The 12,313-nt window shown below is 34.6% G+C and overlaps 1 protein-coding gene across 2 annotated transcripts in view; it reads left to right on the top strand.

Annotated features, from left to right (window-relative positions):
• The window catches only part of LOC113391633 (synaptotagmin-7), a 632,900-nt gene that overhangs the window by 221,679 nt on the left and 398,908 nt on the right, over positions 1–12,313 (top strand). The window lies entirely within an intron of this gene.

The raw sequence follows: 12,313 nt of genomic DNA, 5'->3' as shown, positions 1-12,313 counted from the left end.
TCTAGTTATAGGTTCAATTAATTTCAGTATATTTTTTTTTATTTTTGTTGTATAACATAGTTAGGCGGTCTGGCTAATATTTTTTTTTTTATGATATCGGTAGTCGGACGAGCAGATGGCGTTGTAAGAAATATTAACCATTCCTTACATCACCAATGCGCCAACCTTGGGAACCAAGATGTTACGTCCCTTGTGCCTGTAGTTACACTGGCTCACTCAACCTTTCAAAGCGGAACGCAACAATACAGAGTACTGCTGTTTGGCGGTAGAATATCTGATGAGTGGGTGGTACCTACCCAGACGGGCTTGCACAAAGCCCTACCACCAAGTAAATATTATAGTTTTTAATATTTTAATAATAATTAAAACAAACATAAAAAAACAAATTAAAGCAGTAAGATTTCCTCAGACCATATAGTATACTTAAAACTATGTTGTGGTTACTATAATTATATCAATGATTAGTGACCCGCCCCGGCTTCGCACCCCCTATTAACTTTATACCGTATAGAATTTGGTGGACATTTTCAGAATTTTACCGAAATTAGACACATCCAGGTTTCCTCACGATGTTTTTTTTCACACGAGATGAATTATAAACACAAATTAAGTAGTGCTTGCTGGAATTTCGCAATCATCGGTAAGCACACGCTGTAACCACTCAGTCATCTCGGCTCGTAAAAATCTATTTGAATAAAGTATATTACGATTTGATTCAAAATTCAATAACCTTATTGTTCTTTTCTTTTTTAAATATACAGCAATCGTTTTTTTATTTGACAAATAATATATAATATCGAAACAATATCATTGGCCGTTACGGAAAGGCACATCTCCGTGTTTTGTTATATATATCAAATCAAAATATACTTTATTCAAGTAGGCTTTTACAAGCACTTTTGAATCATCATTTAACAAACTATATTAAGTGAAGCTACCACCGGTTCGGAAAGTAGATTATCTAGAACTCAGTAGTTACTCTTTTACAAACATCTAAAAATACAGTCATGTTAGTTAAATACAATTATATACCTATGTATGTAATATATCCTGCCTGGATGTCAACAAACAATACACTGATATATATATATATATATATATTGTTATCAGAGCAACCTGCACACGCTTCAGTCGCTTTATAATATATTATAGCTCAGTCGAATTGCTCATAGATAAACACAGCACGAAGATCACCTCAGGCGTTTGTATAAGCTCTAAGAGCTGGAATAAAATCTTGTATTTTACGGTAAAGGTGAAACTTCGTAAGTAACCTGCACGTGCCTCGTGAAAGGCGGATAATTTGTGTCCACCAACCCGTATTAAAGCAGTGTGGTTGTTTACGCTCTAAACCTTCTCGTGGAGAGAGGCGTTTGGTCTGCAAAGAGACGTTAAAGCTGTTATTCGTAATTAAATTGCACTTTGTCTGCAAGAAAATCAGCGATTTTTTTCTTTCGAGTAGGTATATTATTTTTCATCTATACCATCCATCTGACGCGTAACACGCTTTCACGGCTAAACTCCCGAACCGTATTTGATGAATCCCAAGAAAGAAAGGTATACTTTTTAATAATCGAAATCGAATCTTACATCACGACATTTCAGGCGAACGTTTGCAAGTCAGCGAGGCAGCACTGTATATAAATATTACGTGTTCGTTAGTGTTGTAACGAACGTGTTTACAAGATGTCTTAGTGTGCGTGAGACAATCAACATAAGAGTAGAGATGGCAAAAAAATTCAAATTATATTATATGACGTAGTTTAACGAGGAGGGGTGCGGTCATATCATTAGACATTTACATTACATTAGCAGCCTGTAAATCTCCCACTGCTGGGCTAAAGGCCTCCTCTCCCTTCGAGGAGAAGGTTTGGAGCATATTCCACCACGCTGCTCCAATACGGGTCGGTGGAATACACATGTGGCAGAATTTCGTTGAAATTAGACACATGCAGGTTTCCTCACGATGTTTTCCTTCACCGCCGAGCACGAGATGAATTATAAACACAAATTAAGCACATGAAAATTCAGTGGTGCTTGCCTGGGTTTGAACCCGAAATCATCGGTTAAGATTTATTTATTTATTTAATCGATACACCACAGTATTTGAAATATAGCACTTAAAACAAGAATACAATAAAATGACAGATACAATTTCAAACACTTAATAGGTATATACAGCATTAATAGTTACGTTAGCCTCCAATAACAATTTTTTTAACAATACTCTATTTAATAAATACTACAGACTGCAATATAGACGCTTATTAATTATTTAACATTTAAACAATTAGCAGAAAAATTAAATGAATTAAAAAAAAAAATAACTAACAATAATTACAACAATGACAAATTAAGATTTTTAGAGATAAATCCATAGTTTACAATGTTCTAATATTAAGTAGAATATAACAAACTAAATACAACAGTAAAGATATCAAAACAATAAAGCTCCCAGCGTTAATTTTTTGCGAAAAAGAGGTAGTGAGTCGTGAAAAATGTCAATGCCTTCACTGTTGACTTTATTATACAAGTTTATGAGGTGGTTGAGTGGAGAGATGCACGCGTTCTAACCACTGGGCCATCTCCCTCATATCAACATACCTATTATTATTATGTTTATGCTATTAAAGGTTTACTCGTCAGGGAGGCAGTACTAAAACGGTAGTTTTACGATGCCTCGTTGGGCTAGTAGATATAAGACTAAAGATGCCAAGGCTCTAGATTGAAATCCCAAGTCAGACCGATAAAAAAGTTATCGGGGTTTTTTTCTAAGATATCTCAGAAGCCCAGTGTCTGCAAGTTGGAAGTCACATTGTGCTTCGGAAAACACGTAAAGTGATTTCTGTTTTCTGAGAGTGGGGGAATAGATTGTGCATCTGTGATTACGTCCACATCTGTGCACTATAATCTGTCCTGCGTATTTGGCTGTGCACCCGAAATCGGATAGGACAACATCATCATTGCTGTGAATGCTATAATGACATATATTCAAATACATTACTCGCGAGTACTGCCGGTGAAGGAGCACCCTTAGACTTAAATTTACTAAGTGGAAAATTTATAGGCAACATCAGTATTTCGAATACTGCCTTTTGAAATAACTAGATATTAAAATATTTCTCGCCAAATATTTGAAGACGAATTTCGAAGTGCCTCTGCAGATTTTTTAATGTATTTTATTGATTAGAGGAGATTTTGAGTCCCGTCTTCACGCGGTAGAAATCCTACATAATACGCTTATAATGAAGGACAATCATAAAAAAATATTAGTCTTCGTAATATATAATAAAAATAATCCGAGATGGCCCAGTGGTTAGAACGCGTGCATCTTAACCGATTATTTCGGGTTCAAACCCAGGCAAGCACCACTGAATTTTCATGTGCTTATTTTGTGTTTATAATAAATCTCGTGCTCGGCGGTGAGGAAAACATCGTGAGGAAACCTGCATGCTCCAAAACCTTCTCCTCAAAGGGAGAGGAGGCCTTAGTCCAGTAATGGGAAATTTACAGGCTGTTAATGTCACACTACTGAAGAACTCAATCTTCAACTCTGGTTCTCCAATCCCTGCCTTATGCCTTATGATCATCACCTCACTCAGCGGACACGCAGTCTCCAGCATGATAACGATCAACGAACAAACAAGACAATATTATAAATACGAAAGTAATTCTCTCGGTTTGTCTGTCTGTTACGCTTCCACGACTGAAGCGATTTTGATAAAATTTCAACCAGCAACCTTGAATCAACCCAAGATATACAAAGGCTACTTTTTCATTCTTCAAGGGTGATTTTCGCAATGAAGGGTTAAAGTAACTTAATACAAGTACTAAAGATGATAAAGCGTGGATTTAGTATTTATTTATTTCTAGGCACGATTGTTTATATCTTTAAAGACGTATCACTTTGTATGTTACCCAAGTCAGATATTAATTTTAAGTGCTTTATGTTGATGGTGTAACTTTTCCAATAAATATAATAAAATAAAATAAATATATAAAAAATTAATTGTATTTTACAGATATATTAAGTAATTAAAATTTTCGAAAAGAGTAACTACTTAGTATCTTGCCGGTTCTTCTCGGTAGAATCTACTCATCGAACTGGAGGTAGTTTTCTAAAGTACTTTTATGAATAATAAATAAATAATATTTTCGTTTCGATTTTTAAGAATTGAGAAAATATTTATCGTACCCTTCGTAAGATAAGTTAACCTTTGTTTGATATTATTTTACATAGCGCCGATAGGCACTTTCTTCACCCAAAACAAAACGATTGTCCAAACTTTACGCAAACTAAATAAACTCTCGGAACGTTCGGATTGGACGATCAAATAATATTCGAGTATGACATTTGTTTTCGGCATTGAATATTATTCATAACTTTGCCGTCGTAATATTTTGTGTCGGAGAATTGTATTCTATGAAATTCCACGAGCTTCTATAAAACATTTTTTTTCGTAAATAAGTATCAGGATACAGTATCGATTCCCTGAAAACATTTCCCATAATATATCCAGTTAATAGTATACTTGTAATTCAATTGTACTCAATTATTTTACTTGACTGTGAAAAAAGAGTAATTACTGAGTTTCTTGTCGCGGAAGAATCTGCATATCGCTCCGTTGGTAACATTGAATTTAAATTACCCTACAAAATTACGATTGCTTGCAAGAGCCCGCTTGAGTTGAGCGTGTTTGGATTTTGATTTTGTAAGCCAGTATAATTATACAGGGGATTTTAAATCTGAGTTTCCTGCTTCCGCATGAATTGTAAGATCATTAACTGTGCCAATGTCTAGAGGTACATATGACATTTCATCATGAGATGCTAGCTTCTGTCGACGATCGTCAAATGTCTTCCTTACGAAAAATATTGTTTCTTATTTATAACGAGATGAACCGAGATGGCCTAGTGAACCGAGATGGCCTAGTGGTTAGAACGCGTGCATCTTAACCGATGATTTCGGGTTCAAACCCAGGCAGGCACCACTGAATTTTCATGTGCTTAATTTGTGTTCATAATTCATCTCGTGCTCGGCGGTGAAGGAAAACATCGTGAGGAAACCTGCATGTGTCTAATTTCCGCCACATGTGTATTCCACCAACCAGCATTGGAGCAGCATGGTGTAATATGCTCCAAACCTTCTCCTCAAAGGGAGAGGAGGCCTTAGCCCAGCAGTGGGAAATTTACAGGCCGCTAATGCTAAAAAAAAAATTAAAACGAAAGGATCTAAGACTATGAGTGCCAATGGACTTACATAAGATGGCGCTAATGACCGTGTATAGTAAAGTAGACTTAAGTCTTAAGTCGGAAGGCAAACTCTGGTAATAGCCGGGATTAGCAAATGCCAGACAGAAGAAGAAGACATTATTATAACTAAAAAATGGCAGGATATTATTGAAGTTAACTATGGAATTAATTCGTGTTTGCCTTCACGTGCTTCTCAATGAAGTATATCTCGAAGAGGATCAGGAGACATTCCAAGATGAATGTAGAAAAACCTCCCATAGACGGAAAATCGGTAATGTTGAGGTATACCGTCTGTAGAAACTGTCAGAAACTGTATATGAACTGTCAGAATGTGATTTGTGATCGTCGCTTGTCAACATTTCACGGGTGAGATACAAAGTGAATCCTTACAGGATCGCAGTGCTGTATTTAAATATACCGTCATTAAGACATTCCTTTGTTTAAAAACAAATGCATGTTCGATTTTTTTTTAAATTGGCCTATTAAAAAAAAAATAAAGCTAATGTAAAAAAACGTTAATAAACGAGGTTTATTACTCAATACTAGATTATATTGATAACAAAACAGCGTGGACTTGCTATTTTTTGATAATTATAATAATAAGGACAAAAATAATTCAACGGTTTATCTTGACATTGACATATTTAATGACAATATACGTAATTAAATTTTTGGTCTATAGTGTATTTTTGTAGTACTACTTGTTTGTGTTGTCAAATAAATAAATAAATACTACGTAGGATTACTGATATACTCTGTAATTTAAATGGTAGACAAGAGTAACTTTTGAGTTCTTTGCTGGTTCTTTCTCAGTAGAATCTAACTTCCGAACCAGTGGCAGCTTAACGTATTCAACACTATATCATGACGATCCAAAAGTGCTTTTATGAGCCTACTTGAATTTGATTTGATTTCAAAATTTGTTCCCATTTTCACCCACAAACATCATAGCTTTTTTTTTCTTTGATTTATTAGTTTTTTTTTTGTTTTCTTTCAGTCACCTAGTTAATGTTTAATGTCCTCTTTATTATTTTTATTATTCTTTATGTTTGCAATCATGTTTGTCCTGAATAAACGTTTTCTGATTATGTTTCTGATACAGTGACGCGAAAAAATCTTACGATTAACGCCATCAATAGACCAACGCTGATCGATATGTGACATTCACAGAACTCGGTTACCGAAAACGCCTTGATAGAGATATTATATATTGCCGCAGATTCCGAAGTTTCGGATTTAAGCCGCGTTGAGTCAATAAAAGTCATTAGACGTTTCGTTCACGAATTCTTAGTAGCAGTCTTAGTCTATAATTGAATTCTTTAAACAATATTAAATTGATACAACTCGGAGTCGGAAGCTTTAACTTAATTTGAATTTAACTTTAAATAATATTCTACTACAAAACTTTGTCTTTGAGAGTCGTAATGGCCCAAGAGTTCTAACGCGTGTTTCTTAGCCGACGACTGCGAGTTCAAATTTCATGTCCTTTATTGGGGTTTGAGAGCCGAGATGGCCCAGTGGTTAGAACGCGTGCATCTTAACCGATGATTTCGGGTTCAAACCCAGGCAGGCACCACTGAATTTTCATGTGCTTAATTTGTGTTTATAATTCATCTCGTGCTCAGCGGTGAAGGAAAACATCGCGAGGAAACCTGCATGTGTCTAATTTCAACGAAATTCTGCCACATGTGTACTCCACCAACCCGCATTGGAGCAGCGTGGTGGAATATGCTCCATACCTTCTCCTCAACGGGAGAGGAGGCCTTAGCCCAGCAGTGGGAAATTTACAGGCTGATTATGATTATATTGGGGTTTGTAAGTCATATCGTACTCGGCGTTGAAGGAAAACAACGTGAGGAAACCTACATTTGTCACGTATGTATCCATTAACCAACAATGGAGTGGCGTCGTCGAGTAAACTCTAATTCGCCTTAAAAGGACAAGAGATTTTAGCTCTGTAGTGGGACATTTACAGGTTGCACATAACAATATGGTGACGCTTGTCTGGGTTTGAACCCGCATTCATGGATCAAGCAAGTCTTCTAACCCAATCTAACTGGGCCATATCGGCACTTTAGGGCTTGGGAAATTAACTAGTCTGTCTTGGTTATGGCTTATCAGAAATCGAACGGGAAGTCATCTTAATCATATTCCAAAGGTTTGGAAATATCAGCCGTTGTCTATGATATTGAGATCTTAATTATCGAAATATATTTGCACGGTATTCAAGGCAGAAATAAATAAATAAATTATAAGACAATTACCAAAAAAAGTAAAATTACCACTCACTATTTAGCTGGGCTAAGGGGTGGCCCCTTTTTGGGGAGAAGATTCGTAGCTTACTTAACCTCTATTCTCATCCCCCACAATGGTTTCCTCGCAATGTTATCCTTCAACTTCGTGTAATAGACATCAATCAGATTCGTATTGTACCGCGGCGTTAATATAAATAAGTAAATATAACTTTTCCACCTGAATTTAACGAAACGTAAAGGATAGAATAAAACTGTCACACCCAAATCAAGACTTATATAGATCGCACGACCGATTCCGAATGGCTCCGATTCTGTCGATCCTAATATTTACTTTGACGATAAACTACGCTGAAGTGAATCGCTTGAATCGCTTTAAGTTCTTGAAGAGATTTATTGTAATGATATTTTCGCATTGGAAATAAAACATCATATTATTTTTAACTTTTATTTAACTTGCAATGTTTGGTAGTTTTCAATGTCAAATCATTGAAGCTGAATCAAAGACACTTCCTCTTATATAAAGAGTTGAAATTTTATATCTTGGTTCAGTTTCAATGTCAATACAACTTTGTATGAAACATAACAACACCCATTCATCAGATATTCTACCGCCAAATAACAGTACTCTGTATTGTTGTGTTCTGGTTAGAAGGTTGAGTGAGCCAGTGTAATCACAGGTACAAGGGACAATATCTTAGTTCCCAAGGTTGATGGCGCATAGGTGATGTACGGAATGGTTAATACTTCTTACAACACCTTTGTCTATGGGCGGTGGTGAACACTTACCATCAGGTGGCCCATATGCTCGTCCGCCAACAAATGTCATAACAAAAAAAAAAGAAAAAAAATTAACATCAGGTATAGCTCCAGATGAAAGAACTCCTCAACGGTGAACAGGATAGATGTGAAATCTTACATAAAAAAAAAATTGACTATCGCTCTAGTAATAAAAATATAGATAGATAGATATAGTTATCTTATTGTGTTTCTTTATTTTTGGAATTCTCGATTTTTATGGCTTTAGATATTATCTATCTGATATGACTCGTAATGCCAGCGAATGTTATTCGGTATGTTTCGGTTCATTAGTGGTACATCAATGGTACAATAATATATATTTTTTTTAATAAATGTTGAAATAATATTTTATAGTTTCATTAAGAGAACTTACATGAAATTCATTAGTATCTCTTAAATATTAATAATAGTATCGAAACATCATCACCAAAAAATATTCCAGGTATATATTCGGAGATTCCGTTAAAAGGTTTAAAAAAAAATACCCGCCATTTTAACCAGAATTAGCATATTCTGAAGTAGAGGCTACTGCCCAGTGGGATTTTAACTGACTGATACTTTAGCATATTCTGATTTTTGTGTTTATTTTTCATAAGATTTGTTTATTTATTTAATTCTTTAATAAATATTAATAATGAGTCTCTAACAAAAGATATCTTAAATTAAACAATATAACGGTTACAAGCTGTGTGCTCCTTCAATTGTAGGAGACAACAAAATGCCTTAAGCTTAAGCAAAAAAAAAAAATTAAATACAATTAAAATAAAAAGTGAAACAAAAATATACATAGCAATAAAAAACAAATATAATTTAGTAACTGAAAATTAAGAAAAAATTATAAATAAAAAAAAAATTCTGTTAGGTTGAAATTTTAGCCAGCACACTCTGAATTTGGACAAACTGGAACGATGAATATCGAGGTCATTATTATTCCTAGAAAGTAAGTTATGTATAGAAGTGTAATATTTTTTATTTGTAGTATATGTTTATATTTTTGACTATCTTTTGGTTTTGTTTTAGTTAAATTATTGCTGAGGTATTTGTAAAGGTTATGTACACTTGTTATGTTTGTTAACCGTATTCATTGCTAATATCGAAACGGTCGAACGAAATATGAGGGTCAACTACTACAAGAAAAACTTCAAATGTAAAAAAAAATCATTGATTTTCATGTGTGGCATGACTTGTATTGTCATTGGCAGTAATTTTAATGAATGTTTCATATGAAATATTTTGTAGATAAACGTATCGTAGTGTGTGTAATGCTTCTATTTTATTATTTTAGTGTATTTTTAATGCAAGTTTTATAAAAATATCAGCTTTCTGCGCTCCTTCTCCACATAAACTTCAACAGTGCCAAATTTCATACACTTCCGTCCGTGTCTTTTTCGTAAAAAACAGGGCACAAAGTTATTACTTCACGTATCAATATACAGATGCATAACTACGGTTATCACTATTTAAATTAAAACGATGTTATCGTATATATTGCTGGTTTCCTTAAATAGATAAATTAAGGTTTAAGGTTTAAAGAAGTTTATTTCCAAAAAGAACAAGGTTCGATTACAAAGGAAATTTTAAAATTATAACTACAATTAAGATATTACAAATAATAAACAGTAGTGATATCAAACAAGATCAGTGAAATCCTCTAATATATGGGTTCTTAATCGTTTTTTAAATATATTTAGAGATTTTGAATTTACAACACTTAGAGGCAAAGAGTTATATAGCTGTGCTCCTTCAAATGAAATAGTTTTAACGCCGTACTTGGTTCGAGTTTTAGGTGTTTCTAGTTTATATCTGTTCCTTGTGTGATAAGAATGGGTTTTGGTTTTAAAGGTAATTTGAGAATGAGTAAGTTTTGTTAATATTCTTCGAATAAGTATACATAATTTATATTTATACATTTGTTTAATAGATAAAAATTTAATTAACATAAATTTACATACGTAAATTAACTATTATGTATATATATATACATATATTTAATACAAATACCTAAAACATACATATAATGGTCGTCACATCTCAATAATTTAATATGGGTTAATATTAGGTAACGATATTAAGATTTCTCGTAAATTTCGTAGTCGAACTTGAAGGCACATTTGACCTTGTGGATCGTACAATGAATTTTAAACGTTATGACTTTGAAATATGATTCATTTTCGATAGCAATTACTTCCTGTCATAAAACGTGTTAAAATATGACATTAGGTTCTGACGGAAACTTCGTCACCGCATAATGAGTTAAAGTTTTATAAGTAAGTCGAAGTTTCTTTGGTCTTATTTGAAAATCGATACTTCTTTTTGAATTTTAACGCACCATTGTGGTATTGTATTGTAGTTCAAAAGGTCATACGTGCAGGTTGTGTTTACAGGAGATAGAGCATAATAGCTTTGGTGGTTCTAGTTAAAATAAGGATATCCTAGTTCGGCTAAAGATGCTTCATTCATTTAACGACTATATTGTTATATTGTTGGATCATAAATTATCATTAAATAAATAAAATAAAGTACCTTTCAAATTGTATAGGGGAAGAGCAGTCGGTATGATTTTTTCCGATATATTCAACAGACATATTCCAGGCAATTTAGCCAAAATCTAAACCCCATGAAACACTTCAACCATAAGTAAAAATCTCAATTTAATTTATCTAAGTGCAATAAAGATATATCTTAATAAATTTTTAAGCTTTGAAGATGTAATTTGTTTTGAAATTAGTGATATGTAATCATACTAATATTATATATATATTTTTTATATCATAGGTGGCAAACGAGCAGGAGGCTCATCTGATGGAAAGTGACTACCACCGCCCATGAACATCTGCAACACCGGGCGGCTTGCAGATGCGTTGCCGGCCTTTACGGAAGGAGTACGCTCTTTTCTTGAAGGTTTCCAAGTCGTATCGGTTCGGAAAAACCGCTGGCGAAAGCTGGTTCCACAGAGTGGTTGTGCGAGGCAGAAAATGTCATAAGAATCGCGCTGTTGTGGATTTATATAAATGCGAAAGTGTAATGATTTGTTACTCAATCACATCAGAACGGCTGAACGAATGTGAATGAATTTTGGCACAGAGGTAGATAGTCTGGAATAGCACATGGGTTACTTTTCACCCCGGATGAATCTAGCTCACACCCACATAGCATCTCCTTCACACGAGGGCGAAGTTGCGGGCAACAATTAGTAGTATAATAATTACGTAACCATATAATTGTGGAAACTTAGTCAGACTATTCATATAGTATTTTTGTGTTCCGGGTTGAGTTGAGTGAGCTAACTACAGGCACACGGTTAAGGAATGGTTAATATTTCTCACAACATCAATCTATTAGTACTGGTGACATAAACCATCAATTGATCCTACTTACATAACGATACGACTTGCGAACCTTCAAGAAAAGAGCGTACTCCTTCCTTAAAGGCCGGCAACGCATCTGCAGATGTCCATGGGCGGTGGTAGTCACTTTCCATCAGATGAGCCTCCTGCCCGTTTGCCAACTATCAAATAAAAAAATAAAATTAATAAAAAAAAAACAAAAAAAAAATTAACAATTTCTGACACATTTGAATACCACCAGCTCCAATACGGAGCAGCGGGGTGGGATAAGCTCCAGAGCTCAAGAGCTGATTTAATGTATTTTTTTTTTATTTTTTATTTTATAGATGGCAAAGGAGCAGGAGGCTTACCTGATGGAAAGTGACTACCACCGCCCATGGACATCTGCAACACCAGGGGGCTTGCAGGTGCGTTGCCGGCCTTTCAGGAAAGAGTACGTTCTTTTCTTGAAGGTTCCCAAGTCGTATCGGTTCGGAAAAACCACCGGCGAAAGCTGGTTCCACAGAGTAGTTGTGCGAGGCCGAAAATGTCTTAAAAATCGTATATATCAAAAAGCTTTTCAATAAAATATTCACATTTTTATTTTAGGGCTGAGAGTGAATGCAACCCCTGAGGGGTCAGGGTCGAGATTTTAACCCTTCAACATTCGTTACTTTTATTTAT

This window comes from Vanessa tameamea, chromosome 30 (genome assembly GCF_037043105.1).
Source record: "Vanessa tameamea isolate UH-Manoa-2023 chromosome 30, ilVanTame1 primary haplotype, whole genome shotgun sequence".
In the NCBI taxonomy this organism is placed as follows: Eukaryota; Metazoa; Arthropoda; class Insecta; order Lepidoptera; family Nymphalidae; genus Vanessa; species Vanessa tameamea.
This window is presented reverse-complemented; position numbering and strand designations above follow the sequence as displayed.